The sequence below is a fragment of the Saccostrea echinata genome, unplaced genomic scaffold, assembly GCF_033153115.1.
Source record: "Saccostrea echinata isolate AGI-Se365-2 ecotype Australia unplaced genomic scaffold, CSIRO_AGI_Sech_v1 ptg000027l, whole genome shotgun sequence".
NCBI lineage: Eukaryota > Metazoa > Mollusca > Bivalvia > Ostreida > Ostreidae > Saccostrea > Saccostrea echinata.
The window spans coordinates 637,330-645,705 of NW_026889776.1; the positions used below are offsets into that span (position 1 = coordinate 637,330).

At 34.6% G+C, this 8,376-nt stretch overlaps 1 pseudogene; it reads right to left on the reverse strand.

Moving 5' to 3' along the window:
- Nucleotides 1–274: 274 nt before the first annotated feature.
- LOC133193401 (uncharacterized) lies at nucleotides 275–2,609 on the reverse strand (annotated as a pseudogene).
- Nucleotides 2,610–8,376: the final 5,767 nt, after the last annotated feature.

The window sequence follows — 8,376 nt, forward strand, 5'->3', positions numbered from 1 at the left end:
TGGTGGGTAAGGATGACCTATGAAATCCATGAATATTGGTCTCCCACTAATTATGATTCCTCAGTATATGAATATTGTAAAGTGAATTCCAACCTTATCAAAAACCTGAACAGTTGAAGATTATAATATATAAGTACCCAAGCCAGTTGTTTCCAAGTCAAAATAAACAGGTAAATGTGTTTCTGTACTGAAGTTTACTATTTCTGGTTCTAGCCTAATGCATGGTTCTGGAATACTGGCAAGAATTGTATCAGTTTGCTGACATAATCCGATCTCAGATGAATATGTGGGGCCTTCCCTGTTTTCCTGACAGGCAATCCTCTGCAATCTAAAAAAAAATAATATGCATTGTAATACACTGTAAACAAGAGTTTTCATAAGACAACATCTAAGAAATAAATCTAGTTTTTGAGAATTCATGAGGTACATGAACTACAATGCTTCACCTCTGCATATTATCAAGATATATATACATTATTTTTCTGACAACTTGCCAAAAATTTATGTCATCCAACAATAATTTTTGAAAAATAAAACAGTTTGCACTATATACAGTTTTGACATTAAGTATGGTACAGTGCTCTAATTGGTGAAAAATTTAGTTGTCATGGCACCTAAAAATTTTGGTTGGCGTCTAAAATTTCTCTATAAATCGCCAAGATTTTAGATTGACTTGGCGATCATCAAATTCCAGAACTAGAAACATTTTCAACAATTTTTTTTTATGAAGAGGCGAAAAGAAATTTTTAAAGTTGAGACAATCATTTTTTAGCAATGGACATATCTTGTGTTTTCTTTGTAACCTTGTTTATTTTTTCAGTGCATGTGCAAATGAATTTTTGCATTGCGTCAGTGCACACAGAGCTCAGGTGACCAGATAAGATGCCCCAGGTAATTTTTGATTCCAGAAAATTGACAATTTTGAAACACAGTAATTTGGATGGGTGATGTGGTCAATTGTTTGTCAATTAAATTCTCACTCATTAGAGATATCATTTAGACATTAATGTTAGGTCATAATTGTATGTACGAGCACGAAATGTAAATCATGTATACAATTCTTGATATTATTATAGTTTTAAAGAATATTTCATAAGGTCCAAGTTTCTTAAAAAGACTCCAGACAGTGGTTGAGATGACGGAGTTTTACATGCATGCTTAAGTTAAAATCTTTTGGAATTTAGCTGGTTTATATTAATTTGTTGATTTTTTCTATAGTTACAATCACATTAGATCCATCCCCCAACCCCGCCGTGTCGCCCCAATAAGTTCGTATATTGACTAATATAAGCTTTTAAAATTGGTGCCTGAGTAAAATATGCCTGGCAACTAAAAATTTGTATTGGCGACTAAATATTTTTTATTAGGAGCCAGCTGGCGCCTAAATTTTAGAGGTCTTTTAGAGGCAAATGGTATTATGACGTCAAAATGGAGATATTCTTGCTCACTCATGGTAGTTCACATGAACTTTTTCTAATTTGCAAAGAATATTAAGGGTTAGGGATAAATACTTTGTAATGTAAATATAATATAATCCACTGGGTGGGTTGAAATCTTTATAACAGTTGATCATTTATAAAGAAATTTTGATCAGAACTCTTTACCAGTGTCATGAAATTGACAATTATGGAAGAACCCTTCCTGCTCTACATGATATGTGTCTCAAGTTAATACCTTAATGTATTCTCATTGAGCATGCTATATCAGATTACCTCTGGGCTTTCAGATTCATTCTCCTTCTTTTTGCTTTTACGGTGTTGGCAATGGCTTAATGGCTGTAAATCCCTCAGTACAGCTAATTTATGAATGAAGGTGCCAGGAGATAAGCCTGCTCTAATGTTAACCTGTAATAAAATAAGATAATTATATGACTTAAATTACATAAAAAAGAAATTATTTGAAAGGAGGAAAATGACAAATTTTCAACAAAAATGATATTTACACTCAAGCTTACTAAAATGTTTTTGGTACCTAATGGCTACATAAGAGTGTCCAATGTTCTTTTGTGCTACTCCGGCAGCAACTCGATACCCAAGACTTGCTGAACCACTGAAATGACATCGCTTGGGAGCTTTGGAGGCATTGGACATGTTAAGTGACTCATTAGCTTGAGTTGACCCCATGTGAGCTAGCTTCTTGCTGATGCCTTTATATCTGGTAAAAAGATCTAACAAAGAACTCTGTAACTTTGAGTCAGAAAGACACTTTCCATAGGGTAGTGACTTATAGTTCATATTGGGATTTTCACGATGGCTACACCAATCCCCACATGAAGAATGGTCCCCAAATAGGTGTTTATACATGGCATCAAGACCAGTTGAAATCCCATCCTCATTTCCAACATTTTGAGCAACCATGTAGTTCCAGCACTTTTGAATATATTTTATAACTTTAGTGGTGAGAGACTTGTGTACCTTTTGCAGAGCCTACAGATGATTTGCAAGATTTTTCTTGAGATGGTTCCTGTCTGATTGCTTTTCTATTGTGGGATCAACTTCATGTCGTAAATGTGATATGGTAGCTGCATCATCATCACCAATGATGGTTGCGACTCTGACACCACTTTCTTTAACTTTCTTCACCATTTCCATTACCATGTCTTGTTCCATGGCTTTGGAACTCCCTAAAATAAACAAAGGTTCTGGTAATCAAAAATTACAAAGCTCAAGGCATGCATGGACCTTTAACTGAATGATCTAATAAAGTGCCCCGCCACAGCATGATACGCCCGTTAAATATTGTTCAATTGTCATAAACAGTTTAGAGTGCAAGAAAATCATGTCAACCTTGATACAAGGATTTCAATGATTTTTCCATTCCTTATAATATTTGTTTATACATCTCCTGTGGTGTAGGCTTTAATTATAACAAATATTACATTAAACAAGTCGGGTACACTACCTTATATGGAAGGCAATTTTCAACACGTGACGATGTCTTCGTCACACCCGTTCTCCAATCAATTGAATGAGTCCCAAAGCATGACAGTCTACTACGTGTTTACGATTCAATACCGACACGTGGTTTTCGTCGGTTTACTGCATAATATTTACTTCGTCACCGGAAAAACCGTAGAGCTTCTTTATCACTTTATAAGGTCAAGATTGAAAGATTATATTTCAAATGCACTGTTCCATGCTCACATTTAATATTGGAGTTGTTTTAGGTGATTAATAGTTGCTTCAAATACCGTACAAACGCTTTGACATTTGCATGTACATAAAACCTTTTTGATAATATTGAGGGGTTAAATAATAATTGCTCACCTTGTACTGCTGTCTAAAACTATGTACACGTATATCACGTGGGGAAAAAAAACTCTCAATGCTTTATCGACACGATAGCACCTATGTCTCTTTGAACAATGGTTTAGGCCGATGTATTATAAGTTGATATAAGGCTTCCTAAAGCAAATTTAAAACATGTGAGTATGGAAATGAAAGATTATACATCATTTTAAATATTTCTTTCAAAAATCTCAAAAAAGAATTGAAAATGAGTTTCCAAGGGACAATTCAAGTTGCCCTTTATTTTCGACACAACTGAGTACTTGTAGTAGCCCACAATGCATTGCGACTCATTCATCAGTGGGTAAAGTAAACAGATAGCTAATTTACATGCAAATTTATGCTGACGTCAGAAAATCTAGTGGTCTCGACCTGTTAAAGATCCTCAACTGGTTGTGTTACGGCTTGACAAATGCCCATCTGCAGCCCCTCCCCCCCCCAGGCTTTCAGATTTGTGAGACGGGCGTATAAAAATAAATACAGGTCAACTGATCTGAAGGCAATAAATTTAAAAATTTGGATGTCCATGAAGCAAATCTTTCCTAAGGTAATAGAGAAGATTTTTATCATAGCATAGTAATTTGATCTTGAACTTGGACCTTGTGAACTTATATAAACAATATTGTCCTCAACCCCAATCAATATTTATATATTATTATACCTCACTATAATTATTCTATACAAAGCTTTATCTAATTGGTTGTAAATTATCACGTGACAGGGCTATAAAACTTCATATTTCCCTGTCATCTTCATGCTTTTCACCACATTCAACCTCTTCAGAGACCTAGTGCATTTTCCCACAATAGTTATCGTTCATTGAATGAAAACTCCCGAGAGTAGTCGACGTCACAACAGCCTGATTCACGTCATAAAATTTCTGATTGTTTCATCGGAGTTTATAATTTGTCCAAGGGACTTCTGTAAATTGTTTCAGTAACTTTATGCTAAAATTGAAAGTGAATTTGAGAGGGATGCTGAATTTGAAAGTTTATGTTTAATTTTAAAGTTTTTGCTTGTTTCTGTACAATAAGCAATTGTTATTGCATGATCATGAGGGAAATATGAAGATTTATTCAGCCAAGTAAAAAATCATATTCCCCCAAGGGCTAAATTTATAATATTGCATGGTTGAATTATGTCATGGTTTCACAGTTCTATCTGCAGAGATTTCCCTTGAGAAGTTTACAGAAAAATTTACCGATTGATGGACAAATGGGCAGACAGAGTGATTACTATAGGACACCCATAAATTCTAACAGGGACTTAATTATGGTTTTATTGTTTTGTCATATAAATTGACAACAGAAATCAATACCTTCCCAATTTTTCTGACAAATGTGGGGCCTAATGCTGGCAGGTTTTCCTTTGCAGCATGTGCACATATACGACATGACTTTATTCTACAGCTCCAATCTAGCACTTTTCCAGTCTTTGCTCCTATCATAGTTGCATGTCCTAAATGACAAAATAATTACAAGATGAAGATAACAAACAGTGATCAATCTTTAAAAATCTACAAACAAAACAAATGGCATAAAACAGGGACCCCTGGAAATTCCAGAGGTGGGAGCAATAATATATTTTATCATATTTTACCCCTTCTCCATTCATCCAATGTGTATCCCCCGTTTAAACATACATTTCTTTTCTACAACTGCCCCATCGTAACTCCAAAGAGTTCTATGAATCAAGACAATATGGGGATGTTATAAATATGACTACATGTACCATAGCCTTCAAGTTGTGGAGAAGAAAATTTTTTACCTGCCGTGTATACTTGCATTTCTTAAAATTTGATCCTGATTTTAGTCAATTTCTTACCCAGGTCCATATGAAATTTACTCTTTCTTGATTCAGTTATTCTTGAGCATGATGAGAAGATTTGAAAAGTTTTTTTTCCAATATATACCAATGTAAAACTAATTGATCCCTCATTCTGGCCCCATCCTATTCCTGGTGGCCATGCTTTGAACAATTTGTACATGGTCATCTGCTATGAAACAGATTCAAAAAGACCTTAACACAAACTGCCTACATAATTATATATGTAGGTTTTAGTAAATATACTTACCAGATAAACTGTTGTAAGCTTTTCCACTACCTCTTCTCTGCCAGCCCGCATCAACAGAAGCAGAAATTTCTTTCTCACCATCCGTTTTCCTTCATAAAAATATCAATATGACATATTTATAACTGTAAAAATTTTCAAACAAGATCACAGTGAAACACCCCTCTCACAAATAATCCCAGGAGCCGTTATTTGTGGTCCTGTTTTGTTATCAATTTGCAAGAAAGTACATACGTACATATAAAATTCATGCTAATTCCAAGGACAATAGTCTGGTAATTAATTCATTGATAATTCATATTTAATTATTAAGGACATTAGAAAATTTTGTAAATGAAGGCCTATTAAGCTGTACAATAGAAAATCAGCAAAAGCTGAAAAAGAATGAAATTCCTAAAAACTACATGTATTAATTAATGAAAAATGAGGGTCTATGTGTAATACTATAAACTTCATACATGTAGTCAGTATATTTACGAGGTGGTAAATGTAATTCATACACATGTATGTCATTCAACATAAAAATCATCTGCAATCCCTATGACAAGAAATGATTTAAATCTGGTGTTTTAATCCTGATATTTTATAAAAATTCATTACCTTTCTGTTAGTAAGCTCTCTTCTTCTAAACTCTGTTTAGTCGAGTCTGCTGCAATAGCTCCTATAACTGGACCAACCTCTGCCTGCCTGCTGGCAACCATCTTATGGTGAATCGGATGTATGTTAAGTGCTGCCAAAATGCTATTAAATTGGGTAACTCCTCCACCCGCATGGATCATTGCTGTAAATAAATGTTAACAGTACATATACATGTATTATTATTAATTGATGAATAAAAAAACCTAAAGAGAAAATAATTATACTCTATTGGATCATTAATCAAATATAATTGTATACCAGTGATTCTGTTAATAATTGTTTTATTATATGACAGACAGACGGATAGACATGATAGCCAAAACATGTAAATATGTCCTGTCATAGATGGTCGTATAAAAAAAGGAGGGACCAGCCTTTCAATGAACACTTACATACCAAATAAAAAAAAATAAACCTTCAGAAAAAAAGGTTTGGGAGGGGGCAAGGCACCCTGCACCCCCCCCCCCCCCCCCATGTGCCTGAATGTTATGAAGTTGAGTGCACCTGAATTAACTTTTAAGAATTATTTGTTTCAATTAGAATCTTCCATGGTGTGTGGTTGGATATGATTTTATATCAAAAGTAGAGGTACTGTGAGCACTGAGCTCACTAAATGATACCCCCCACCTCCCATATGATTATAATGGCAAAGTCAATGTTTTGCCCTGGGAGACCCAAAATAAGTGTCAGATCAAAAAGTAAAATAGGAGGTGCACAATGGCACTATGTAACAAAGATTCTGTGAAAGTCTCATTAAATTTCATTCAGTGGTATAAGAGGAGTTGCGGATAAGAGATAGGTACCCCAAAGCGTAACAGACGGACGGACGGACAGACACCCCGATCACTATATACCCTCCCACTTTTCAAACGGGGGTATAACAAGTTGTGTGTTTTGATCCCCAAGCCTTGACAGGGATTTAAACTAACTTGTAATCCTTGATAGCCATGTGGGCTACTGAACCTTGCAATTCTGGGGCCCACATCAAAATTTATTCGCCCACAGCAGGGTTTGACATTAACTTTTACGAGTACTAGACCAGTCGGGCTACTTCCTATAATTTTTACTAGCCCTGACCAAATCTGCAAATTCATTTCTTATAATCGCTAATTTTAATGAGTTAACTTTGAAATCGTTTCTCGCGCGTCAAGAATTTGACAGACTAGCAAATTGAGTTGGTTTCATCAAGACTTGCTTTGTAAGCTTTGATATTACTAAATTAATTGCAGAATAAATTTTTATAACTATTTATACCATATATTGATATTGAACGACACTAATTTTTTTAACACGACTTGTCTATTACAACTGTGACTAAAAGTAGCGATTGCGTCATTTGGTGATTTTTTTTCGTTACGGAGTAATGGCTGTGTTTACAATCGAACAAATTAAGAAAAATTCTTTAAAAGTTTTGGAATATTTATTTGAAAGACTGAAATGGGTTTTTTTTATTTTACCAATCGGTCTAGTTAATGTACATTTCACACGACCGGACCACTCATTTACTAGACTGGGTCGGTCGGACGTGCCTTAGTGTCAAACCCTGCACAGATTATCACACCTTCTATTGAATATAAAAACAACAACCCATTTTTCATTTTTTTTTTATCATTTGCTTCGTGTTTCTTTTCTATCCGTTGTAACATTATGCACGACTTATCTAAATTTGAAGTGGAAGTCTTCTGTTTATGAAGATTGACATGATCATTCAATATCATATATAGAGAATATGGCATGTTTTCATTCACAAATAACAACAGTACTTTTTGGTTTCTTGGGCTCATTGACCCGTCGATGCCACATTGTGCCCGACAAAATCACTTAGATGCTTTATGTATAAGTACTTACTTCTTATGGGTAATTATAAAGCACTTTACTGATTACACAACTTTTCAAGAGAAAAATACAAAACATTCGGACAAAATTGAAAAACAAATATTAATTATCGTAAATTTTCTAATCGCCATGTGGGCAACTTGAACGTAATTTTAAGTCGCCCACATGGAACATTAGTTGCAAATTGTGAGTGGGCGACTAATAATTTCAAACCCTGCTTGACAAGGGAATAAAAACACACAACAGTTGGATAAAAATCCGTATCTAATCACAATCCTTGGGACATTCTTCATATGTTTTACACATATATAATTATAGCTATATTTCATGTTTTTCACTGCTTTTTATATGCATCTAAGCCAATCTCAGACCTAGGAATTATTAATATCGATTCTCTGTAACCACTTAAATTTCTTTGCCACGCATAGTCACTGATTTTGATGAAACTTTGCCCATTATTACAACTTGACATCAGAAACATATATCAAACAAAATTTTGTTGCTATGTGTCTTGGTTGCCATGGTAACAGCCAGAAAAGTTGA